The following is a 27,473-nucleotide window of genomic DNA, read 5'->3' as shown; positions in this document are numbered from 1 at the left end:
AAGTGCATTTCTGCAATACTTTCGAAGTGATGGTGGATTTGTGTATTGCCATAACATACATGGTTTAATGGAGGAATTGGGAATTCCAATCTATAACACAACCGAATGGTGACTGTTTATCAATAACGCAAAGCGAAGCTTGAAGTGTGTCCTTCTCCGCAATGGCAATGTATTTGGCAGTCCCAATTGGCCAGTCAGTTTGTTTTTGTGAAGAATATGAAGACATAAAGAGTCATTGATCTGTTGCAATATCACAAGCACAATTGAATCATCTGTGTTGACCTTAAAATGGTCTGCTTCCTTCTTGGTCAGCAACACGGATACACCACGTATCCCTGTTTTCTGTGTATGTGGGACAGCAGAGTTCATGAGAAGCATTGAATGGAGTCGAATTGGCCTCCAAGATCTGACCTCAAACCTGGTGATCCAAACATTCTACATGAGCCACTGATTGACAGAAAGAACGTTATATTCCCACCTCTGCACATAAAACTGGGTCCCATGAAGCAATTTGTTAAAGCTTTGCCAACTGAAGGAGACTGTTCCAAGTATCTCATTTTGGCATTTCCTACCCTGTCTTTTGAAAAGATAAAATACCTTAATATGTATGTTTGGTAGCAGAACTTTACTACTTGTACACAATTTGACTTACAGTAACAATATATAGCCTTTATATGAATAAAATAAATAAACAGTCTATTTGGGTAATTTTTTTCCTTTATTTTCCTTTGTATGTACATTTTGTATGATTTTGAGGACAAAGGGAGGATATCATGTACCTTAAAAAGTTCATATGATAGAGAAAAACTGGGCTGATTTTTGGATTCAGATGCCAAAAGTTAGTCAAAAACAAGTATCAGATCCAACTCAATGAAAATAGTGTTCCCCAGTGAAATCTACTACCTGCATACAAGTTATTGTCTCAGACTCTAATTTGTTGTAAAAATTCAGAATTAGATAGAAGGAGTAAATAAACCTGTATAAATGGAATGTTACAAAATAGGAGAGGTGGTAAGCAAAAAGTTCTTCCCAGATTTATGCTACCAATCCCATTTCTCTTATAATTTCTCTAGACTATTTTTAATGAAGCACATGAAAGGATTCCAAGATATAGTATCTTAACTCTCTCATTCATACAGTCAGAACTTTTGTTGGATACCATATTGGATTAGGCTGGCAAGTTTCTGTTGCGGAGAGAAAACTTTATAAAATATCAACCTGGCAGAGCTTAAAAGCTGAAAGAAAGCAACAGAAGTTCTTAAACATAAAGGAGAAAACTATCAAGGAACATTCGTCATGAAACAGCAGTTCTTTCAGTTATCTCTATCTTCAGGTCACCTCAAGTGGTGACTACCATTCATTCTACTATAGTAAAGTAAGAATCACTCACTCTGTTTTGGCTAAGGTATTTGTCATATCATAAAGCTGAAATGAGATGACTGTCAGGTCATATGCTGGGGAGTGGTGATAAAGATAGAAACACAAATTAAGGAAAACCATGACAATTGAGAAAAGAGTTATGAAGAAAACCATGTATGGCTAAGAAGGAAAACTAATGGGTGTTTAAGAAAAGCACTTGAGTCAGAGTCATCTAGCACAGTGAACTATTATAATTCTCACATGAAACTTCTAAAGTGATCACCTTAAGATTAAACTGGCTAAAGGTCAGAGTTCTCTTTTTTTTTCTCCAACATTAGGTGGGTGCTCTTTGAAATGTATAAAGACAGATAGCTATCATTTATTTGAGTGTATTTTATGTACAGGCTCAGCACTAAGCTAATTGCTTTGCATGCAATTTTACAACATCTTTATGACAATTGATGCTATTATTATCTTTTCCCCTAAGTATGAGGAAACTGTTAACCTCAGGATGTTGCCCAAGATCACACAGCTAGTAAATGTCAGAGCCACGACCCAAGTTTATGTCTGCTGACTCTAAAGTTAAGGTAACCATAGCATCACATTGCTGCCTCAGTCTTCAAGACAGGAAATCTCAAGAAAAATTTGTTTTTTAACATTTAAAAAAATTTAAGTTTTTTCATATCTCATTTTAGTCTCTTAAACTAGTTAGCTTAAAATTTATGTTCTCCTTGCCAGCAGGAAGCAGGTTTGGACACTTCTTACATTGACATTAAGAACATATTTCAGACTTCCTTTCAAGATGGAGGTGTAGATAGACACACTTTGCCTCCTCGCACAACCATAGGAAGAATTACAAGTAGATCTCAAAACAAATAGTACACAGAACTGTCAGAAAATTGAGAAAATAAATCCAACAAGCAAGGATTTAAAGAAGTGACATTCAACCAAACAAGTAGGTGGGATGGAGTTGCAGAGACAGGCAGAGAGGCATGAAGATAGGGTATGTGCGGAGAGGTGGCAACAGTGGCAGAATGGGCAGTCCCACATTCAAGTGCGGTGCATAAAAATCAGGAGGGATACCTTGGGAGTGAGCGATCACAGCCCTGGGCTAGACCACACAGCCCAGGACTTGAGTGTCAGGAAAATAAATCCCTATAACCTCTAGCTGTAAAAAAACAGTAGGAGTTGGGCCGGTGGAAGAAACTGCCAGATTTTCAGTAGAGTCCATTTAAAGGGCCTGCATATACTTAGAATGTATGCACATCCATCCCCTCTGATATTTACCCCTAGGGCAATAGCTGGAAGGATGCAGTCACATGTGGGAAGTGGATGAAGTGACTGGAAACAGGGCAAGTGTCAGGCAAACCTCCAGAAGCCAGTCAGCACCATTGTCCCTTCTCTAAGCCCTCCCCACACACAGAGTGCCACAAAGTGGTGAAGTGGGTTGCCTTGCCCTGGTGATTACTTAAGACTCTACCCCATACAATTTATAGGTGTCTTTTCTGTAATAGGCCACACTACTGAGACAGGGAATCAAAGCACGTCTACCTAAAACACGGAAACAAACACAGCGAGGCTGCAAAATAGAGGTAACAAAGAAATATAGCCCAAATGAAATAACATAACAAAACCCCAGAAAAAGAATTAATTAAATGGAGATAGCCAGCCTATCAGATGTAGAATTCAAAACACTAGTGATAAGGATACTGAGAGAACTCATTGAGTATAGTAATAACATAAAGGAAGAATTGAAGGTTACATGAAGTGAAATAAAGAAAAACCTACTGGGAACCATCAGTGGAGGGGAGAAAGCCAGGATTCAAATAAATGATTTGGAGCATGAGGAAGAATTAAGCATTCAACCAGAACAGCAAGAATAAAACAGAATTCAAAAAAATGAGGTGAGAGTAAGAAGATTTTGCAACATCTCCAAATGTATCAACATCTGAATCATAGGGATGCCAGAAGGAAAAGAGAAAGAGCAAGAATATGAAAATTTATTTGAAAAAATAATGAAAGAAAACTTCCCTAATTTGGTGAAGGAAATAAACATACAGGTACAGGAACCACAGTGAGTCTCAAACAAGATGAACACAAAGAGGGACACACCAAGATACACTATAATTAAAATGCCAAAGTGTCAAGATAAAGAGAGAATCTTAAAAATAGCAAGATAAAAGCAGAGAGTTGCCTACAAAGGAGCTCACAGAAGACTATCAGCTGAATTCCCCAAAGAAACTTTGCAGGTAAGAAGGGACTGGCAAGTGTTCAAAGTGATGAAAAGCAAGGACCTACAACCTAGATTACTCTACCCAGAAAAGCTATCATTTGGAATGGAAGGGCAGATAAAGTGCTTCCCAGACAAGGTAAAGCTAAAGGAGTTCATTATCACCAAGCCATTATTCTATGTTAAAGGGACTTATTTAAGTAAAAGAACATCAAAACTATGAACATTAAAATGACAACAAATTCACAACTATCAACTCAAAAAACAAACAAACTAACTAACTAAACAAACAACCAGAACAGGAACAGGACCATAGATATGGGGATCATTTGGGTTATCAGCTGGGAGGGGGAAGGAGAAAAATGGGAGAAATGGTGCAGGGATTAAGAAGCATAATTGGTTGGAACAAAATAGACAGGGGAATGTTAAGAATAGTATAGAAAATGAAGAAGCCAAAGAACTTATATGCATGACCCATGGACAGATATGAACTAAGGGGGTGGAGTATTGCTAGAAGAAAGAGGGAAGTAGGCAGAAGGGGGCAAAGGGGAAATAATTGGGACAATTCTAATGGCATGATCAATAAAATATATTTAAGAAATAAAAATAAAATTTGTTTTTCTCTATAAATGCAAACTAATTTGTAGTGACAGAAAGCACATGGGTGGTTATCTGAGTATAGAAAAGGGCTGGGGGCAAGGAGGGGACAGATGGAAGAAAATACAAAATGGCAGACCAAAAACTTCAAGGAGTGATAAATATTTTTATGATCTTTATTGTAATGATAGTTTCACCATTGTATACATATGTCAAAAATTATCAAAGTTATCTTTTAGATATGTGTAGTTTATTGAATTTCAATTATACTTCATATTATAGATGAGAAAGTAGTTATCAACAAGTGAAAGTGTCTTGTCCAAGATTAGTCAGAGAGGTGGTAGCAGAGACAGAATAAAAATACAATTTTCTAGATTTTTGAACATAATATTTTTATTTTTTATTTTATAAATTATTCCCACATGGTCTCAAAAGGATGTTAAGAGACATAATATTTTACAGAGGATTGTGTTTAAGAAGAATTCTGGGTTAACTTATGTCAACTGAGCACTAGAAATCCATTGTTAATCATCTAATATAAAAGTTCAATGCATCTTTTTAGAAGTTTGTCATCATATGTAATCTGAGAACTATGTATTTTTAGGAATTCTAAAATTGTGTAACCAGTAGGGGGCAACTAAATACTTTAGAAATAGGAGAACAAATTAAAATGGAAGAGTTAGCATTTCCAGTTGTGTATAAGAATTGAATTTTTTCTAAAATGATAATTACTGTAATGTCCAGCCACATATTTTCACAACATTGAATTTGTGAAGATAATTAGAACACTCCCCAAAGTGGACATACTATAAAACCACAATCTAAGGCATATATGTGGCAAATTATTTTGTTTGTTTTTTCAGTCTACAAGGTTCTTTGTAAAAAATCTATGTATTTTATAACCAATGAGTTTTTTGGAAAACTTATTGTATTATAGAAAATATAATAAACACTGACTAATTTCTGTAGGTTATTCTAGGATTCTGCAATTCCACTCGACATTCTAAGATCAAAGTAAATAGGGTTTACACAGGATCTTGTTCTTAACCTAAAATTTAATGAAGTATCATTTACTAATTAATCTTCTTTTTAAAGACTAATTTTAAGGTTGTATTAGTCATGGTTCTCCAGGAAAAAATAACTAAATATACATATCTTCCCTTTTTCTTCAACCTCAAAATGAGGCTAAATCAAAACCTATTCTTTCTCCAAAACATAGCTCCATCCCAGCTTTAGAACACATTTAGCTCTTGAACGTTAGCCCTAGTATCCTGTCTCTACACTTCCCCCTTTGCCCTCTGCAAGCCCGCAGGGAAAAGCTACAGTGATCTTTTTAAAAAGTAAATTTGGTCTGGTCACTTACCTGCTAAAAATCAATCTGGTGGTTTCCCATTGTACTCTGTATAAAGTTTAAAACTGCAACCATACTGTGTAGTCTCCTACAGGATCTGGCCTCTATTCTGCTTCACTTAATTGCCAGCCATGCATGTTTTACTCACCATAGCATACATTCAGTTCCTATCATAATTTGATTCTCAAAAGGCACTCAATAACTATGGAAAAATTAATGAATAAAGGTGATGACTTAAATTTTAGAAATTCAATATATTTGTGATGAAAAGTCTAACTGGTTATTATAATAATTAGTGAATAAAATGATCATGTTGCTCAGGAGAGAAGACTAGGCTAGAGACATATTTGGTAAATTAAAAAGAATAAGAACACAAGATTCATTTTCCTCTCCTTTTTCTAAGAAGAATATAGAAAGTAGAAAGAGAAAGGGGCTGAGTATGGAATTTGGAGGCAATAAAGAAATAAAAAAAGATCAATGTGCATAGGAGACTGAGGAGCAGTCAGAAAGGTAAGAGGAAAGCTAAGAGAATATGGCGAAAAACAGAACAAAACAAAACAAAAAACCTAAACAGAATTTCTGTCCAAAGGCAAACAAGAGTCATGAAAGGAAGTTGGTGAGGACTGCTAAATGGAAAACGCCATGCAAATCTAGTTCTAAGGTAGCTTTTAAGGGCTGTGGTTAAGATGCATAGGCAAAATAAATCAGAAGACAAAAAGAGGATTCACAGAAGTAACAAGCTAGGCTGGTGCTCTGGCAGCCTCCCATGCTGAAACACACAGGCTTGTGCTGATAATGATTCAGAAGCTTTATGTGGACTCAGTAGAAAATAGTGATTAAAAAAAATAAACTTTTGTTATAAATGTAGTATAAACATGGTAGAAAGTCAGAAACCAAATATAAGCAAAATAGGAAAATAAAAGTAATTGTATTCTTTATCTAGAGATTACCACTGTTAATAGCTTATTGTATACCTTTAATTTTCCCTATATATGCATATAAATATTTTAAACCAATGTGGTCTCATATTCAATGTGCAGTTTTGTAACCTACTTACATTTTTTAAATTAATAATCTCTACTTTTCCAAGTCAATGAATTTTAATCTTACCTAAAAGCCAAATTCAGATTTTCCTGTTGGTCTCCAAAATATCCTTAAGTAAAAATTAGTAACTAAAAATAGACAATTATTATTTATTTTTCCTTTCCAATAGGAACCATATTTCCAGACAACCAAATAGTTCCAGGTAATAAAGGCAAGTTCTAGTTTACCAAAATAAGTCAGAATATAGAAGGAATGATGGAGCGCTGGCTGGTGTGGCTCAGTGGATTGAGTGCTGACCTGTGAAGCAAAGGGTCACCAGTTCGATTCTCAGTCAGGGAACATGCCTGGGTTGCAGGTCAGGTCCCCAGTTGGCAGTGTGCAAGAAGCAACCACACCTTGATGTTTCTCTCCTTCTCTTTCTCCCTCCCTTCCCTTCTTTCTAAAAATATATAAATAATATCTTTAAAAAAAAAGGAGAGGGAATGATGGAATTAGCATTAATTTTGCAATTCTCATTGAAACTATTGACTTGTGTAAGGGTTTTCATCAGGTGTTAAAGCATGAAATGTATATTTGAAGGGGAACTGGCATCTGTATAGTATTAAAGCAATGTTAAATTACTTTTTAGTTACTAATTTATAAAGTAGAAATGAGACTGTCATATCATTAATTCTGTTATCAAAATAAATGTCAAGCAAATAGCATGAAAGATGCGATATAAAAATATACTACATCAACTATAAGTATTCTAGCCTAAAATGCTTAACTTGAATTCATTAAGTCTTTACCTCTAATATCTTTCAAAAACATACCTTTCAAGAAACCATTTTTACATTTATTAAAAAATCATAGACAAAATGTTCTGGTTTGCTAAGCAATACCATGAAGGCAGAAGAATAAGGAAATGCATGCTTTACTGCATTGTGCTTAGAGATACATTTTGTTTTACTTTGATTTATTGTACTTAACAAGTTTGGCGAGAATGAATTGGCTTCGATTGTTGATTCCATGTATTATAAGAGGAGGTCTGCTTCGAAGTCTTACTTGAATGGAAAACACAACTCTGAAACTGAGTCTAGCTCCTGGTTGCTGAAGAAAAGGCTTTCATTCTCATGTCATATGGGAGATCCTGATATTTGAATTGGGGATTGTGTAGATTCTTAAATAAATCTGCTTTCGTGACCTGACGCTATGCCCTTGTCTTCTGTAATTCTCAGAATTAGGAAAGTTCTGCAAAAGTCTTGGTATCAATAGGAGGTTGGTAGAGTGTATAGTCTGTATGTAATTTTCTTATAACTGAGTGGAGCAAAAACACAGTAATATTGTGTAGAATGTAATATTCTCCCAAAAGTAATCATAATAGTTTATATTCTATGAGTTACTTAATTCTTATAACAATTGCCTTTTAAAAAAACTCCACCTCACAGGTGAGAAAAAGAGCATAAGTGAAATTTACACAGCTAATAAATGATAGGGCTAGGATTAGAACTGAGATCTGACTTTACAGTTAAGCTCAACCCCTCTACATTATACTACTTCAGTGAATCAAATTTGTATTAATGAACCTTATAATATTGAGTGAAGTGATTTTGAGATTTTCTTTGGACCTCATAGTAACACTAACTTATAACAGTTTCTGGATTATCACTGCTAACCTGATGGGAACATTTATGCATGAAATTAAAGTACTTAGTTCTTGTCAAATATTAGCACTGAAAAAATAAAACATTAACTGAACACTTTCAATTTTGTTTTTTCAGATAACAGTCAGTTTTATTCAAGGCAAAGCCTAAACTTTTACTTGACATTTTTTGCTACTTTTTATGAATTTGACAGTTGTGCATTTGGAATCTGTTCAAATTCTATTTATAGCTGAATCATGTGAATGCCGAGGAGATCAGTACATCTGGTTCTTAGCATCTCCAGAGTAATCTGTATTTGCAGAAAGCTTTATATGAATTTGGACATGTTAATGTGCTCAATCTGATTTATTTACTGTAGGTCATGTGATGTTACCCTTTCACAGGGGCTTGATAGAAGTTAGCAGCAAATAAGTATTATGAGTTGCCTTTGAATTGAATACTTTTACTAACAAAAAATATTAACATAATAAGGAGGGAAAGATCAGTATATTTGGTTAAGGGTAGAAAATAACAAGTAGGACTTCCGGCCAAGATGGAGGCCTAGCTTGACATGCTCCATCTCCCTCCACAACTAAGAAGAAATACAACTACCACAAAACCAGAAATAACCAGAAGTTCCAGAAAATAAAGCTACATGGAAGTCCAACGTATGAGGTTATAAAGAAGTAGCACTCATCCGGATAGGTAGGAGGGGTGAAGCTGGGGCACTCGAGAGGTTCAACTGTGCTGGCAGCGGCAGCTGCGGACAGCGATAAGCACAGACACCTGTATTTAAAAAGAGGCGAGAAGCACCTGGAGAGCACCCCTGACTGCAGACCAGACCCATTAGCTTGAAATTCCAACACCAGGGAAGTCAGACCCTCATTGCTTCAGACTGTGAAGGCTGGAGTGGGTGGGGATAGAGGAGGAAGCTCCCTATCTCTCAGAAGAGAGTGAATGGCAGAAATCCATCTTGGACTCTTGCCCCCACACAAAGCTCCACAGTGTGGTGAGAAGGGTCACCTGGTAGTGATGAGTGAATGGGGCTCTGCCCCCTATAGTGTAGGAGGTGTGACAGCCCCACCCAGAAAGCAAAGGTAAACACAAAACTGTCAGGATGGCACAGATCATGATAGAGATCCCAGTGACACAGCTGATCAGCCAGCAAACATCTAATCTAAGGGATCAGCAGATAGAAAATCTTTCTGAGACACAGTTCAGAGCTTTGGTTATAGAAATGCTTACAGACCTAACAGCAGATCTTAAACAAGATGGGGAAGAAATGAAGGTTAGTCCTGCTGAAATGAATAAAAACACATACAAAACTAGTGATGAGGGAAAGAAAACCAGGAATCAAATCAACAAATTGGAACATAGGGAAGGAGGAAACAGTCAACCAATGCAGAAAGAGGAAATGAAAGATGAGGAAAATGAGGAGAAGCTCAGAAACCTACAGGGCAGCTATAAGTGGGCCAACATCCAAATCATAAGGTTGCCAGAAGGTGAAGAAGAAGAACTAGAAATTGAAAAATTATGTGAAAAAATAATGAAGCAGAACTTCCTGAACTTGGGGAAGGAAGTAGACTTACAGGTCCAGGAAGCACAGAGAGTTCCAAAAATACTGGACCCAGGGAGAACCACACCAAGACACATTATAATCAAAATGTCAAAAATTAAAGATAAAGAGAGAATCTTAAAAGCACCAAGAGAGAAAAACAGAATTACATATGAAGGGGTCCCAATAAGATTGTCAGCTGATTTCTCAAAAGAAATTCTGCAGGCAAGAAGGGACTGGCAAGAAATATTCAAAGTAATTAAAAGCAAGAACCTACAACCACGGTTACTCTATCCAGCGAAGCTGTCACTCAGAATAGAAAGGCAGAGAAAGTGCTTCCAGAACAAAGTAAAACTGAAGGAGTTCATCAGATCCAAACCACTGTTATATGAAATGTTAAAGGGACTTGTTTAAGAGAAAGAGGATCAAAACTATGAACATTAAAATGAAAACTGTATCACAACAACCAACAATAGAAGCTAAGGAATCAAAACAAAGGCATACTAAGTAGGCATTGAGAATGGGAAAAGAATTATAGGAATGGGGAACATTTTTGGGTGGGTCAGCAGGGAGGGGGAAGGGGGGAAAGGGAGGGAGATGGTGCAGGAATTAAGAAGCATAGTAGGAGGGAGTGGAGTAGATAGGAAGATGTTGAGAAGAACTATATGCACAACCAATGGGCATGGACTAAGAGAGGTGGACAACTGGAGGGGGGGGGCTTACTGTGTGGAGGGGAACCAAGGGAAAAGAAATTGGGACAACTGTAACAGCATAATCAATGAAGCATATTAAAAAAAAGAAAGAAAGCACAATTGGCTGGTACAAAATAGACAGGGGGATGTTAAAAATAGTAAAGGAAAGGGTGAAGCCAAATAACTTATATGCACAACCCATGGACATGAATTAAGGAGAGGGATTGCTGGAGGGAAGGAGAGTCCTGGGAAGAGGTGGGCAAAGGGGAAAAATTGGGATGACCATAATAACATAATCAATAAAATGTACTTTAAAAAAAAGAAAGAAAATAACAAGTAATAGTGGTAGACTCCATTACCATGACCCAACCTACAGGTAGAAAAAAGAGTAATATATTTTTAAGTTTTTTTGTCTAAAGCAGAGGCCCAGTCATAGTTTAGAGCATGGGTCTCTAAGAATTGAGACATTTAAAAAACATAATCACAAATCATTATCATACCTAAGACAATTCCAATAGTTCCTTAATATCATGTAACACCCAGTCAGTACTAAAATTTCCCTGATTGTCTCACTAATATATTTTTATAAAAGTGGTTTGTTTGAATCAGAATCTAAAAAGGCCCATGCATTACATTTGGTTGATATGTCAAATGAGTCTATTTTAGTCTATAACAGTGCCCTCCTTTGTTTTTCTTTGCCTTTATTTGTTGAATAAAGGTCATTTTCTTCTAGAATTTTCCCTGCCCTTAGTTTAGATCATTGTATTCATATGGTGTACTACTTTTGTAATAATTTAAGGGAAGATTGTTAGGATGTAGATGATATGAGGTCCAAGATTACACAATATTTGGCTGACAGAAAAAGGAAGTTAGTGGGAAGTAATGAACAATGTGGGAACACTGGGGGTGAAGTCTTTGACCATCTCTGGAAAGATCTGACATTCAAAGATGAAGTCTTAAATAAATGTGTGCCAACTCCAGTCCATTTCCAGGAGGGTGTTAACAGGGATTAAGGGTTTTAAAAAATGATTGAGGGAGTCTAACTGGGAGTCTGGTCTCAGCTATGCACGTAAGAATACCAGACAAAAGTAAGGCTCCCACAGGAATTGACTGAAAAACAACTAGGGAGAATATCAAGAGGGCCCAGAACAGCGAGATGAATCTAACAAGAATGCAGTGTACATGTGTTTTTGGAGCATAGGGTAGGTGCCTTCTCTTTCCACCTTGTCATCTCTGGACAGCAGTGCTCTGGAGGGGTAAGAGTCACTAAATACCTAGGAAGTTTGGCAGACAGCATCTAGGTGGGATTTGCCATTGCTAGGAGGGGTGGTGTTAGATGGTTGCTACCTGACATTGCTGTAGGTATGCCTGGCACCTTCACTCCTAGCAGAGAACCACAGAAATGAATTCTGACGCATGTTAGTTTAGGTGGAGTAACCTACAGATACTTGGTAATGTTTTTGTAAGCAGGATGGGCCTTCAACAAAGTAAAAACTAATAATTTATTAGTTGAAAGACAATGTACAATCTGCTTTATATAAATTGAATTATTTTTGACTTCTCATAAAGTTTATAGGTGCATAAATACAGGTTGGACAAAGCAAACTGGATAATCTACACTAGTAATATGAGTATATAACCTTTTAGATGTTTAAAGATGCAGACATAAAAGTCAGTTGGACATTCTGCAATAAGACTATAGGTCTGGTTTTATCAAGAAAGTACTACAGAAGTGTGTTTTGAATAATCTCATGTGGTTGAAGGAAAGAAAGAGAGAGTAAAGCTTGGTAAAATAAAAGTAAGACATAATTTCTTTGCATTATAGATAAAACTACGGAAATGTAAGGGTTTGTTCTATGCTTCCTATGTTTACATTATTGTGATAAACAGCTTTTTACATACTCTCATGAAATTGTAACAAGAAACATATCAGAAAGTAATGGGTTCTTTTTAAAATTTATTTGGAGTTTAAGATGCATTCTGAGCTGAATTAAAACTCAGGAATTAAAATTCTTATATTCTGAGCATAAATTTCTAACTATTTCCAGATAGTATTAAAAGTCATAGCACCTAATTTTGAATAGGCAAGGTGGGTGGAAAGAGTAGGCAGAGCTTTTCAGTAAGACTTAATTGTCCTTTACCTGTGAATACATAATTATATAATTCATTATGATGAACTTTCATTTTTAGATATCTATGGTGGGAATCATTAACACTTCATAGACATGTCAAAATTGTATATAATTCTGCCTTTTATTACTCTGAATCATGATCTCCTAAATATATGCTAACTTCTTAGTCTAATTATTAATAAATCATCTTCATTGGTACATTATACAAATTTAATAATAAAGTTGTTATCAAGAAAAATTTAAAATGCTGTACTAGTACACCTGTTTAAAAGAAAATACCAGTAAAATATTGATACAATTTTACCTATATTGATTAGAAAACAAAAATAAGAAAATGCTTAGTGTTTTTGCTTCTAAAGGTATATACTAGATGGAGATAATTATACAAATGGTTATAATACTTGATCTGATGATGTCAATATGTATAATGTAAGAATTTTATGGGACTTAGTCTGATGTTAGGCATATGAATGATTGTTATTTTTCCCTTTAAAATATTATTAAAATAATTTAACTGTTCTGTTTTGTATAATCAATGGTTTTTAGATTTATGTAAATATTTACCACTTTCTTACTTTCTTTTATTTTTGGGGGGGATATTATAACAAACCCTTTATTCACTGACTTTTAGCTATTTCATAAACACCAGTAAAGAAACTGATCAGTTTGTGATAAAACTTAGAAAAATTTCTTTGTCCAGAGAGCAGACTTATAAATCTTTCCCTTTGGCTCCTTATTTTAATCCTTCTTCACTGTTCTGAAGAGATACTGAGTTCTTCCAGATTTTTGGTTAGATGTGTGGTTTCCAAATTAACTGAACTCTCCAGGTAGGTAGTTCCTGCACAGGGTTTTCCCAACTTTGAAAATGATCTCAGCCAGCTCATGTTTCACATGTTTTGTTCGTGGAACAGGTAAAGCTTTGAGATACACAATATCCCTAACGGTGCACTGCTGAAGAGCATCGTGAGCAAGGTCGGTTTTTCATTTACTAAAATATTTTAGTAAATAGGGATCCAGAACAAGCCTGGTTACTCTCACTTCAGCAGTTTTTTGCATTGCTGTCCCAATTACTTTCCCCACGACCCATTTGGCATGGACAAATGAACGAGGTATTGCCATTCCAGGTGCCTTTGTTTTGGCCACCTTCTGACTCCGAAGTCCTAAGCAATATTTACCACTTTCAACGCTCTTCCTGTAGTCTAAACTCTCAGACCTCCCATTTGGGGTCATTTTATTTTTGTCTAAAGAAAGAAATTTCTTTAGATTTTGTATTAGTGAGACTATATTAGCACCAAACTCTGCTTTTGCTTGCCTGAAAATGCCTTATTATGGCCTCATTCTTGAAAGATCTTTCCACTGGGTATTGACAGTCATTTTCTTTTGGCCCAGTGAAGATATTATTCAGTCTTCTGGTTTCTATTGTTACTGATGTAATTCAGTTACCAGACACTTATTTTTCCTCTGCTACTTTTAAGGTTTTCTTTTTTGTTTTTGATGTTCTATGTAGTTTCACTGTGGTGTATTTAAGTGTGGATTTATTATTCTTTAGCTTGTTTAGGACTTGGGGGACTCAAGCCCACAGGTTGAAGTCTTTAATCAGTTCTGGAAAGTTCTCAGTCATTATCTTGTCAAATGTTGCCTCTGCCCCATATTCTCTTTCTTATTCTCCTGAAGCTATAATTAGAGTTTATTTTAAATCTCACAATGCCTTCCATGTCACTTGAAGTGTATTTTATATTTTTCATTTATTTTTCTTTTTCTCTCAAGTTTGGTATAATTTCTCTAACTCTACTTCCCAGTTCACTAGATTGTACATCTGCTGTGTCAAACCAACTCTTAAAACTGTCCACTGAGTTTTAAATTTTAATAATTTGTATTTTTCAATTCTTTAAGTTTTACTTTTTCCAAATATCTTCAGTCATTCTTTATAGTTTATTGTTCTCTGTACATATTTTCAAGCTTCCTTTTATCCCTTTACTCATATTTTAGATAATTACTTTATAGTCTGTGCCAGTTAATTTCAGTGTCTGAAATCCTTTTGTATCTGTTTCTGTAGTCTTATGTTCATATTGTTTCTCACTAATGATGTCTATTTATTTCTGATAATTTTTTTAAATATGAGCTGCTAATTTTCCTCAGAATTTTATTTATAATCATTCTGTAAGGATTCAGATGAAGATGAGTTCTTCCAGAGATGATTGGCATTTGCTTCTGCTAGATATCTGAGAGCAATGTCAGTTAAAAATTACCAGATTAAGATGTTTGAGAATCACCCAGGTAGTAAAAATTGAAGTTCCGTTTTTGAGTGAACACTGGATTGTGACTCCAAGTTCTCAGATAGAATTTTGTTTTTTCCACTAGGTGCCAATGTTTAAGACAGCTAATTTTTTATTGATCCAGCTGTCTTCTTATGCCATTATTAGATTATTTTGATTACAATGACCTTTATAGTGTAGTCTGATATCAGGTATTGTGATCCCTCCAACTTTGTTTTTCTTTCTTGGAATTGCTGAGGCTATTCAAGGTCTTTTTGGTTCCATATAAATTTTTGGAACATTTGTCCTAGATCTGTGAAATACGCCATTGGCATTTTAATAGGAATTGTGTTGAACCTCTAGATTGCTTTGGGTAGTGTAGACTATTTAATGAGGTTAATTCTTCCAATCCATGAACACAATATATGCTTCTTTTATTTTTATCTTCCTCAGTTTTTTTCTTCAGTGCTCTATAGTTTTCTGGGTACAGGTCTTTTAAATCTTTGGTTAAATTTACTCCTAGGTACTTTATTTTTCTAGAAGCCTATATTCTTCTTTTTATTTTGTTTGTTATCCAAATTTTCCTTGAGGGTTATTTCTTTAAAACAAATCATACTAAATAGAAGTATTTAAAATCAATATGCAATATTTTGCACACAAATCTGTAGATTTTATAGACTTTTTAATATAAATATTAATGGATGTTTATCATATCTTTGATTGATGATTTTGTGGATGACTATTATTTTGTTTTACTAACTAGAGTTTAAATAGTGTTGTTCTATAGTGCATTTAGCCTTTGAACCACTCATCTGTGGTCTCAAGTTTACTTTAGGAGATTTTATATAACAATTTCAAAAATCTATGTTTTAGAACTATTACCAAACAAAAGTGGAATTTGGCTACCTGCCATCACCCAAAGGCAAATTCCAGAGGCACAAGTTTGATGAAAAAGGGGGAAAAAGGCTTTTTATACAAAAGCGGCATAATCTGGGAGGATGGCAGGCTCCTGGCTCAAAGCCCATCCCCTCCAGAACACCCAGAAGAAAACCTAGCCACTCTCTGCCAGACCAGTCCAAGGCTGCAAATACAGTTTCTTCTCCCAATTTAAAATACCACTCTTTGGCAGTTGCAGGCAGCTGCTGCATGACTATCCATGTGATTAAGCTTATTCCCAGTTACAGTCTGGTTTTAGGCTTCCTGGGGTTTGAGTGTATCTTACGGTGGCATTAGCGACATGGCTTCCAGGGCAAAAAGGTCCCACAGGCCCACTGGCCAGTACATCTGTGAGGTGGGTAAGAAGGGACTACATTTCTCCCTTCCCTCAGTTTAAATCTCCTGGCCTAAACTTCCACATGCTCTGGGAGGATCCAGTCCCTCCAGCCAATCCTGTCCTTTCCCCAGGCTAGACTGACAAGACAGCACCTCCCCCTGCTGCCATATTGACCTTTTACAGTCATATGTGGCTGTGTCCTGTGGTCTCACCCTCACCCAGGGACAAGAAGGGAGTAAGCAGGGCTTTTCGCTTAGCCAGTCACCTCACTAGCTTTTCACATGCTCAGTGCAATGACTTCCTTCAGCATCACTTCTCTGTGGGAGAGTGAGGGGTGACAGAATCTGTCCTCACTTACCCACTAGCATGGTTACCATCACAACGAGATGCTGCCCCTGCCTCTGGCTATTCCCTCCCTTGGCCCCTCTACCCTTCAGTCTGGCCAGGTCTGGCCAGGCCTGGCCAGGCCTATCTATATTAGAACAACAAATATTTATGTTTTACTTTGTTTCATATTAGTAGCTTCAGGTCACCTCCTACAGAACTGTTTCAGAAAGAAAAGCTCAGTTTTAGGTATGTTCCATGTATTTTCTTATTCGGAGACCCTATTTGGAACATGCCTTTCTCATGTGAGCCAGCACAAGGCTAAGAAATTGAACTGAATGTTGCATATGTATTTAAAGCAGTTAGCATATGTCACATCTGCTCACAAACCATTGGGCAAGGCAAGTCACATGACCAAGAGTAATAATACAATCGATTACAGTCTTCAAATTTGTGTTGAATACCTTATTTATACAGAGAAGGAAAACTCTGACTCCAAAAAACCTCCGCTGCCTTGCGGCATACCTCTTCAGGGGAAAGGCTAAGGGAGTAAACCCCGACAGAAAATCCAGAGCCGGAGTCCCTAAGGCGGTTTGACGTTGTAGTCAACACCGGCAACTCCTGCGGCGCACCTGAAGCCAAGCTGTATTGACTCCGTCTTTCCCTTGGACCCTTCAGCTGCGAAGAGAGGGGGGGTCTGCTGCATGGGCAACAGCAGACCCTCCATATCACCCTGCCCAGGCTCTGTAGCTTCAGCTTCACTGGAGAGGACACTCCAGCATCATCGCAAGATGTCGATTCAACACGGGAGGAGACAGATACCGTGTCACTCCCGAGTCGGACTGCACAACCATTCTCGGCGGTGCAGATAGACTCTTAAGAAGCTACACCATCGTCTCTCGAGACAGACGGCTGCCGATACGATACCTTATTTATATCTGAGGTTGTTTTCAATCTTAACCTTCAAGAAAACTCCTAATTAGCAACCTTTGGCAACATAAGCATCTCCATAAATTCTTATGAGGCTAAAGAAAAGAAAAAACCACAAGCCAAATCTTTCTCATTCTAGGTCAGGTTTGAAATAGACTCTGTGGGAAAGATTATTCTGTCTCTCAGTGCTTAAAATGATTTGGAAAAACCCCTCCTCATTCTTAGAAATGAATAATTAATTAAATACTAGGCAAAAGAGATGAATTTTTATTGGACTTAAAATTGTATAGTAAGCCCTGACCAGTGTGCTTCAGTTGGTTGAGCATCCCACAAAGTAAAAGCTTACCAGTTTGATTCCCAGTTAGGGCACATGCCTGGGCTGCTGGTTTGGTCCCCAGCCAGGGTTGTATGAGAAGGCAGCTGATTGGTGTTTCTTCCCATCTCTTTCTCTCTCTCCCTTCCACTCTTTCTTAAATAAATAAAATATTTAAAAAATTGGATAGTTGAAAAATTTTATTGTAAAATATTATTCTTAAAATCACTGAGCAGTAACAAATTTGCACGGTATCTCTTAACATAGTAAATGGGTGTTATTGGATATTTCTCAGTTACAGTGCAGAATCACACATTATAATTTTTATTTATATTTTGATTACATTGAAAATACTAGACTAAATGATCATTTCCTGGAATCATGGAATATTAGATTTGAAAGTATTAGAAAAGCATATATTTTTCAACTATAGTGCCTTGATACATTATTTTGAGGCAATCAATTATGAGGCATATCAAAATCATTAGTTATTCATGGTAAGGAACTATTACAAGCAATAGTTAAAATATAGAAGATTATGAAAGATGTACTTACATCTTCACTTTCACTTACTCGCATTCTGATTTCTTGAGTGTGGTGAAAGGAGTTGCAGCTAATTTGACAAGAATTTGAATAATCCTATGTACATCATAATGATTTGTTTCAAATGTGAGCATCATTAATTGGAGGAAAAGTATGAAGTCCAATTAAAAAATAAAAGAACTTGAAATGCAGGGAATAATTTATCTAGTCATGCATCTAATGAGCTAAGTCTAAAACCTAGGCCTTTTTGCTTCCAGTACCATACTTTTCATTACAATAAATAACCATTCATTTTCAACAGCCAATATAAGAATGGGAGATTAAGGCAGGAGAGGATTAGACAAGGCAATTTGCCTCCTATTTCTAATCTTTCATCTCAGTTCCAAAGTAAAGGAAAAGTACCAGAGAACAGAGCCCAGATGGTATATTTCATGTTATCTATGCTCTAGGAACATTCTTTATCAAATTTATTTGATTGCAACTTGCAATAGGAAATACAGTTTAAATCACAACATGGAACACACTTTTTGTCACCCTCATAAGACAAAGGTTTCATAAAGCAACACTTGCCCTTACTTAGAGATGCACTGTGATTTTTTTTAAAGTACATTTTTTTGATTATGCTGTTACAGTTGTTCCAATATTTCCCCTTTTGCTCCCCTCTACCCAGTGCCACCCTTCCCTCCAGTAATCTCCACCCTTAGTTCATGTCCATGGGTCATGCATATAAGTTCTTTGGCTTCTCCAATTCCTATACTGTTCTTAACATCTCCCTGTCTATTTTGTACCTACCAATTACGCTTCTTAATCCCATATCTTTTATCCATTTTCTCCCTTCTGCCTTTCTGCTGATAACCCTCCAAATGGTCTCCATATCTATGATTCTGTTCCTGTTCTGGTTATTTGCTTAGGGTTTTTTTTTTTTTTTTTTTTTTAGATTCAGTTGTTGATAGTTGTGAGTTTGCTGTCATTTTACTGTTCATAGTTTTGATCTTTTTCTTAAATAAGACCCTTTAATATTTCATAGAATAATGGCTTGGTGATGATGAACTCCTTCAGCTTTACTTTGTCTAGGAAGCACTTTATCTGACCTTCCATTCTAAATAATAGCTTTGCTAGATAGAGTAATCTAGGTTGTAGGTCCTTGCTTTTCATCACTTCAGATACTTCTTGCCAGTTCCTTCTTGCCTGCAAAGTTTCTTTTGCGAAATCAGCTGACAGTCTTATGGGAACTCTTTTGCAGGTAACTCTCTGCTTTTCTCTTGCTGCTTTTAAGATTCTCTCTTTATCTTTACCCTTTGGCATTTTAATTATGATGTGTCTTGGTGTGGTCCTCTTTGAGTCCAACTTGTTTGGGACTCTCTGTGCTCTTGTACTTATATGTCTATTTCTTTCACCAAATTAGGGAAGTTTTCACTCATTATTTTTTCAAAGAAAGTTTTCATATTCTTGCTCTTCCTCTTCTCCTTCTGGCATCCCTATGATTCCAATGTTTGCCCTTTTGGAGATGTCCCAGAATCTTCTTATATGCTCCTCACTTTTTCATTCTGTTATGGTTGACTGTTTATTTCTTCCTTATGTTCAAAATCATTGATTTGAATCCTGGCTTCCTACCCTTCATTGTTGGTTCCCTATGAATTTTTCTTTATTTCATTTAGTGTAGCCTTCTTTTCTTCCCTTATACTTTTGCCATACTCAATGAGTTCTCTGAGCATCCTGATCACCAGTGTTTTGAACTCTATATCTGATAGAGTTCATTTAGTTCTTTTTCTGGAGTTTTGACCTATTATTTCATTTGGGCCATGTTTCTTTGTCTCCTCACTTTGGCATCCTCCCTATGTTTGTGTCTGTGTTTTAAGTAGAGCTGCTTTGATTCCATGTCTTGGTAGAGTGGCCTAATGTAGTAGGTGTCCTGTAGGTCCAGTGGCACAGCCTCTCCTATCACCCAAGTTGGGAACTTGACATGAACCCTTTGTGTGGGCTGAGTACACCCTCCCCTTGTAGTTGAGCCTTGGTTGCTGTTGGCATATCAATGGGAGGGATTTACCCAGGCCAGTCAGCTGCAAGGACTGACTGTGACCACTGACCACCAACCTCTAACCACCATGGATGATCAGCTGTGCAGGGACAGAGTGCTGGTGATCTGATGTGGTCTGTAGCTGTCCACTGGGTGTGCTGGCCCTAGGCTTTCCTGGATGGTGCAGGCTAGGGTCAGCCCCCACATGTGTTTTGCTCTGGGCCACCCTCCCTGAGCTATAAAGCAATATGAGATGGCTGCTACCTTTGCTGGGCTTGGAGATTCCCAGGCAAAGCCAAGCTGTTGCATCTAAGCTAATTGCTGCTAGTGCTAGGCCTGGGGCTCACTGAAGCCAGCTGGTGTTTGTTTGGGAGGATTTAGGGAGTTGTGAAGCATAAGCCAAGACCAGCCACATATGGAAAAGCAGCTTGGTAGGTCCATAAGTTTGGTGGGGCAGAGTCTCTGGGGATCTCCAAAGTGGGTCAAACAGCGTTAGCCAGGTTGATAGAGTCTCAGTTCAAGCATCAGCTTGCCGGCTCTGTATGGCGAGGAGGGTTTAGAGAAAAGACAGTGTCCTCTGCTTCTCTTGATGCCAGACACTTCAGTTTCTCCCTGTATGCCACTGGTGCCTTTCAAGTTGCTAAGCTGGTGCTGGAGCTGAGAGGGAGTGAGTCTGATTAGGTGAGTCTGTGTGTGGGTTCTTTAAGAGGACCTGCTTGGGGTTCCAGTAGTTTCTTCCACTGACTCAATCCCTGCTGGTGTTTGGAGCCAGAAGTTATGGGACCTTATCTTCCTGGCACTGGAACTCTGGACTGGGGGACCTGGTGTGGGGCTGCGACTCCTTTCTCCTTAGATATCCCTCCCGAATTTTTATCCACCACATGTGAGTGTGGGACCAGATTGTTTCATGTCTGCACCCCTCCTACCAGTCTGGATGGATGTGGTTTCTTTAATGCTGTAGTTGTCAGACTTCCATTGAACTTGATTTTGTAGTTTCAGAATTCCATCCCACATGATCTCTGATAGTTCTGAGTGATGGTTGTTCTATATTTTAGTTGTAATTTTGATGTGGTTGTGTGAAGAGGCGAGCCATGTCTGCCTACACCACCATCTTTGGGTGTTCCTGCACTATGATATTTTATACAGTATTCTATTCCATTAAAAAATAAAATTGCTCTAGCTGGGTAGCTCAGTTGGTTAGAGCGTTGTTCTGATACTCCAATGTTGTGGGCTTGATCCCCCATCAGCGCATGTACAAGAATCAACCAATTTATGTATACCTAAGTAGGAAAACAAATTGATTTTCTTTCTCTCTCTCTCTCCCTCTCCCTCACTCTAAAATCAATGAATTTTTTAAAATAAAATTGATTTTTATGTCAGTTTGAAAAAAACAGTATTGACAAACTGCAAAGTTACTAGTTTTGGTGAAATAATGTCATTCACAGAATAGTGAACTTCCCTCATATTCATCTGAACCAAAAGTATTATCTCTCAGACTTTTGAACGGAACTTGTAGAATCTTTTCATTGGGACACCAATTCATTACAATATTTCATAGATTCTAATACTCATTGTTTTTCACATTTTAACATCTCTAAATTCAAGATGTGCCTCTTAAAAATCAATGGCATGGCATTATTTTATAGTGTTTTTTTCTTTCTTGGGTAACATGAAATAATGGTGAGCTTTAAAATCCTTTTTTTCTATAAATATATTAATAAGGGTTATATAGGCCAAACTCTATAACTTATTCATTTCAAAGTTTCCAGTTGATCAGAAAATTTTTTTACATATTGTTAAGAAAATGTAGTGAGATCAAAACTGCCTAAGAAAAAACTCTTTGTTATGGGCTGGAAGGAAAAAAAATGTTACAAACGAATTTTAATATTACAGAAAGCTTTCTCATCTGTTTCCTTGTTAGGCTTTTATTATGAACGTTTTGCTTTTCTACCTTATTTCTGTATTACCTTTTTTTCATGACTAGCATTTTACTCTTTTCCTCTAATCAACAGGGTTCAGGGGCAAAGTTCCTCCGAAAATAGTTTTTTTTAAAAAAAGGCAAAAGATTATGTCCAAAATTAAGCTACTAAAATCAAGAATTAACATTTATTATAAAAATGGAACAAATCGCCAAATTTCAAACTGCCACCAACCTAGCACATTGTAAAATTAATGACTGTGAAACTGGAACAAAGAATCCTGAAATAAGACTTTGCTAAGGCTATTTTCATCCCAGCTTGATTGAAACGCACCATCCTTTCCTTAAAAAATAAAAATCCCTAATGAAAAAACAATAAATTAAATGACACAACCTGCTACTAGAAATAGGAACAAGCAGTTACTGCTTTTCAAGTCAGACACCATGAGACTTTTTTTTTCCCTTTGTTTGGTTAAAACTTGAGTCAAGGCCAAGGGTGGGGAGGCGGGTCTCAGGCTCTGGGCTCAGAGCGAGCGTGGGCTCCTGAGTCCTAGCTCTACTGTGCAGTCCCCTCCGATTGGGCAGGACCCTGTACGACCGGTCCAGAGGTCTCGCCTCAGCAAGTCACAGGCGTGGGCGGGAGGCGATGGGCTCGCATCCCGGGGCCGCTCTCGGGTGTGCGGAGGCTTCTCTGTGGCGATAAGCCTGGCAGAACTAGGTGCTGCCAGTTGTTTGGGCGCGGTTGTCGCCGCCCGAAGGAGAGGCCTGTCAGCTGCAGCCTCCGCGCGCTGTCACATGACGAGAAGGGGTGTGGCCGGAGCCCGCGCCGAGGGGCGGGACCAGGATGGGGAGGGCTTTCGAATGTGAAGGATCGCCGAGGATCTGGGTGCCCAGAGAGGCGGCGACACAGCCGATGACAACATTAGGCCGCGACGCGCTCCTGGCTGGGAGGTAGTGGTAGCGACAGCCCCAGCGGTTGCAGCGTTAGCTTTCACCACCGCAATAGCCGCCACTAGTAGCGGCAGACGGAGGGAAGGTGGGGGCCCTCCCGCCCTGGCCGGTGGACCGCGGGCCGGAGCTCTAGTCTCCCTCGAGGGTCTAGCCTGCACCGCCTCCGCAGCAGTGAGAGCCCTCAGTTCGGGCTCTCTTTCCAGCTGCTGCCGGCGACAGCGGCCGAGAGAAGTTGAGGTCGGACCGGACGTGTGCAGGGCCCCAGGAGAACCGGCCCCCAGGGGGTTCTGCCAATCCGTGGGCTCCGCATCGGTCAGTGTCGCGTGGGTTCCTGAGTTGGGGGGGCGGTGGGTTCGCACCCCTATGGCGACTGCATCTTCATGTCCTCACGTTCTGAGCTTGGGGCGGCGACGGCTCCGGGCAGCCTGCGCCGAGGAGTTTCTCTTTGGCTCCTTTGTCCTCTTTTGGAGTGGGGGATTCCAGAGGCTGGCGGTGGTGGAGTGTTTTGGGGCCCATCATAGGTGCGTCTGCAACCGTACAAAGCCGCGGTGTGGGCTGGGGGAAGGGACGAGCATTTTGGCCGCCCTGAATGTCTGCCTCCTCCCGAAGTTTGGGCGGACGGCGGGGTCTCGCCGGAAGCCGCGGCGCGCAAGAGAGTGGGCGCTGTCACTTGGTTGCGGTTAAGGCGAGGCTCCAGTTTTTCTGTGACACAGCCAGGGTGGAGGTTGTGCCGCGCGCCGCAGACTGCACCCGCCCTTGCAGAGCCGAATGACACGGTTTTGTTTCCCTGAACCTCAGTACCTGTGGTCCTGTCATGTAAGAGAACAGCAAAGCCTTTGGTGTACTTTTAATTTCAAGTTTGTTTCAAAGCCCATTCTCAGGAGTGGAATCAGATTCCAAGGAGCTTCACATACGGAGTGTGCTTTTGGTTCATTGAGACACCCACTCAGGACCGGCTGAGGCGAAGCAACTGTATATGCATATTTTCCATTCACAAAAGTCATTTAACACTCTTTGTAAGAGGGACATCTGCACTGGGGGAACATACCTAATTTCATTTTATCTATATGCTGTCTGAAATAATAGGTATTGTAACTTGGGTTCCTACTTAAACAGATTAGAAAACTAATCTAATATGATATAAGCATATTTGACTTAAATACATAATTTAATGTAGTTTTTGCCTTTCTGATGCTGGAAGACTTAAATAACATCTGAGTAGTATTAGAATGCCCTGTGTTTGGTAGGGTTATTAACTTCCCCTGAAACAGCCTCAAATTAGTACCTCTTAGGTCTTTGCAAATAACCGTTTTAAACTGTGTTTTGACTTTTCAGGATTCCAAGGAGAGCAAGGATTGTGGAGGAACATGGATGAATTGCTTGATAGGGTTTCTCCATCCAATCAAGTGTTTTTTAAACTGATCACACTGAGAGACTATGGTCAACTTCTGTGCTTGCTAGAACCTGTTCTGCAATGAAAATATTCAGATCATGCTAGTTTTGTAAAACAGGTTGGGGAAGGAAGAGTAAGGGCATGCAGTTTGTCCTCTATTTCAAATATTTGTTATCTCTTTTTGATAACCAACTATGTATGGAATGACTACCATATGCTTGTTAAGAGTACTGGGGAAGGGAGTAGATGAAATATAAGAACTACCTTTTAGGTCTTTAATTATGCAGATTAAGTCTTTGCGGTCAAATTCCATGTGAACCATTTGAGCCACAATAACAATACATTGTACCCAGGTGCTTAGAAATGCCTGTTTAATTAAAAATGGTCATGGTTTATTTCTCTTATTGAATCATAATATTTATTGTATCTGTGATTTGTGAAAAGATGCTATATTTTTTCATTTAGAGTGTTATTACATTTTAGAGGCAATCAAATATGTTTCTTATAACACATTTATGGCACTTAGACATTTTTGGCTCATTTTGAATTGAAAAATCTTAAAATATACTTTGGGGAGAAATATACAATTCTAAAGAAAGCTAATAAAATGCACCTAAGCTATGAAAAAAATAAGAAATATGCAATTCTGTGTAATGTGGTTATGTTTTAGTTTGTTTTGATTTAAGAAAAATGATAAAATTATGAATTTACAAAATCTTCATTACAAAAAGATCTTGTTTTAAAGGTTTCTTTAACTAGGGAAAGTACATTTAAATTTGGTATGTTTATAAATAATCCTCTAAGAGCAGGTTACTTGTATTGAAGCATGAAGGACAGAATAAAGAATTGCTACTTTAATGTAGCTTTCTAATATTATTTTGGAAAATTCTTATTCTTATAGCAATACTTGAACTATCATATTTTAATACTTATAATATTTAATGCTGAACACATTTGTAGCAGTGATCTCTGGGCATTGGGAGATTCAAAAGTAGATGACCATAGGCTCTACTTTATTCTTAGGAGTGACCTACAAATATTACATAAATACAAGTTACATAAAAAGCCTCTGAGTACTTCATTAATGAAGGTGGCTTTGTGCAAGGAGATTAATGGAGGTGCTTGATTGTAGCCATTGTGGCTGAAGTACAGCTTTCTTGTAGATGGGACACAGAAAGAGATGTCTGGACTAATGTGTAAGGATTTCATGTCAGTATGTGGGAAGCCCCTGAGAGATTTTAGGTCTCTCCTGCCTTGGTCCTCACCTCCTCATGTATCTCCTCAAAGGCATGAAGTTGAGAGTCTCATCTGGAAGACATAATGGAAGGGATTTTTTTTCCCTGAAAAATATTATCAAGTTTTCAGACTTTCTTCAGAGACCTTGTAAGGAAGGAATCCTTGTCCTGGAACATCATACCCTTATACTCTGTTATTTGTACCTTTGTTAAAGTTGCAAACAATCTAATCTCTCCATGATAGTAAGGACCTTGTCTATTTTGCATATCATTGACCCTGAAAATGCTTAATAGTTATTGAATGAAAAATGTAGTTCCAGACATATGACTGGAGAACAAAGAGGAGTATGTTATAATGTAGTTCAAAGTAGATAGGGTATAAGCAGTGAGGTGATAAAGAAGGATATTGGCTTTAGGAGGAATGGAGCAGGTCATTTAATCAGGGAAACTTTCTTGGAGGAGGTGATTCTTGAGTTTGGTCTTGTAGAAATGGTATGATATCTGAAGATAACCAAGTTTTCTAAGGGGATAGACAGCATAAATCAAAACATTTAAATGGGACTGGGTAAACACATCATATTAAGCAGAGTGAGTCATTTTGGTAACATGAAGAACTTTTCTTCTCTCACAACGATTGCTTCTCCCAGAGAAGTAGATTGGCACACCTTCGAAGAACTAAGATTTAGAGTACATACTTGAGTTTGAAAGTGACAGTAGTACAGTGAAAGCAAGAGAATTGAACTGGGGATCAGGAAATTTGAGTTGAATTTCTGATTACATCTTATATAAGCAAGTGTCCTTGGGGAAATCACTGGGCCTTAGTTTTCTCATTTGTAAAAGGAGGATAATAATCCTTATCCCATATACTTGTTGGAAGAATAAAATTACATAATGTATATAAAAGTGCCTACCTCAATATCTAACATATAGGAGAAATCAACAAACATTAAATTATTTAAAACACTTGTCTTCAGAATTTTAAGAAATATTTTGGTATATTTATCAAGAAATTCAATATTTACTTGAGTTTTGGGTTTCAAAAATTTGGATGCTTAGTTTTCTTTAAATCAAGCATATGTTTTCTAATAGAAATGAGGCTTGTGTTCTTAACACCTCAGATTTTTAAAGGGATTTTCAAGTAAGGGATATGTATGGCTGAAAATTTGAGCCTTTGGGCTTTTCTTCTATACAGAATTTGTTTTTGAAGAAATTGACCTTGCCTATCATGCCATCTGTCTATTCATTGCTGGGAAGAAATGGGATTTTCCTGCTATTAAGAAGAAAAATTACCAAAGATGTTCCTTATATTTCTAATGATCTGAGTGATTGTAAACTATGAAGTATCTCTGCCTGTTGTGCTTTATTTTAGAATTCAATATTTTATGAGCAGGCTAATAGACTTCTGCATCATTTTTTCTCTAAGCTCTTTGTTCCAGTAGCTGTCTGTTCGTGTATGAATCTCAAAATTTTATTATACTTTGTGAAGTCTTTGTAGTGTTTATAATCCATGGAGCAGTCTATCCTTTGTATAATATTTGGAAGGGATTTTTGTTAGAAAAAGATTAGAGAGAGTCCGAGTCTTGAAATAGTAAAGAAGTCAGTTTACCATCTTACATATTCACAAAGGACTGAAAAAAAAAGAGGAAATAGTTTTAGAGCTTGAAGACTTTTCAGAATAAGAGGAGAAACTTTGATTTAGGGTTGTTAAAAACGTGATAGATTCAAAGGGAGATTGTTAA

General features: G+C 37.7%; 1 protein-coding gene and 1 pseudogene across 3 annotated transcripts in view; one reads left to right on the top strand and one right to left on the bottom strand.

The window, feature by feature from the left end:
* Positions 1 to 13,331: 13,331 nt before the first annotated feature.
* LOC150012208 (small ribosomal subunit protein uS17m pseudogene) lies at positions 13,332 to 13,701 on the bottom strand (annotated as a pseudogene).
* A 9,325-nt stretch (positions 13,702 to 23,026) lies between these two features.
* The window catches only part of OSBPL8 (oxysterol binding protein like 8), a 166,513-nt gene continuing 162,066 nt past the window's right edge, over positions 23,027 to 27,473 (top strand). For all 3 annotated transcript variants that reach the window (XM_090273641.1, XM_090273640.1, XM_090273639.1), the window contains exon 1: positions 23,027 to 23,418. The gene's annotated coding sequence lies outside the window, so the exon portion shown is untranslated. The remainder of the gene's footprint in view (positions 23,419 to 27,473) is intronic.

Source organism: Furipterus horrens, unplaced genomic scaffold (genome assembly GCF_987537825.1).
Source record: "Furipterus horrens unplaced genomic scaffold, mFurHor1.1.pri manual_scaffold_4, whole genome shotgun sequence".
NCBI lineage: Eukaryota > Metazoa > Chordata > Mammalia > Chiroptera > Furipteridae > Furipterus > Furipterus horrens.
This window is presented reverse-complemented; position numbering and strand designations above follow the sequence as displayed.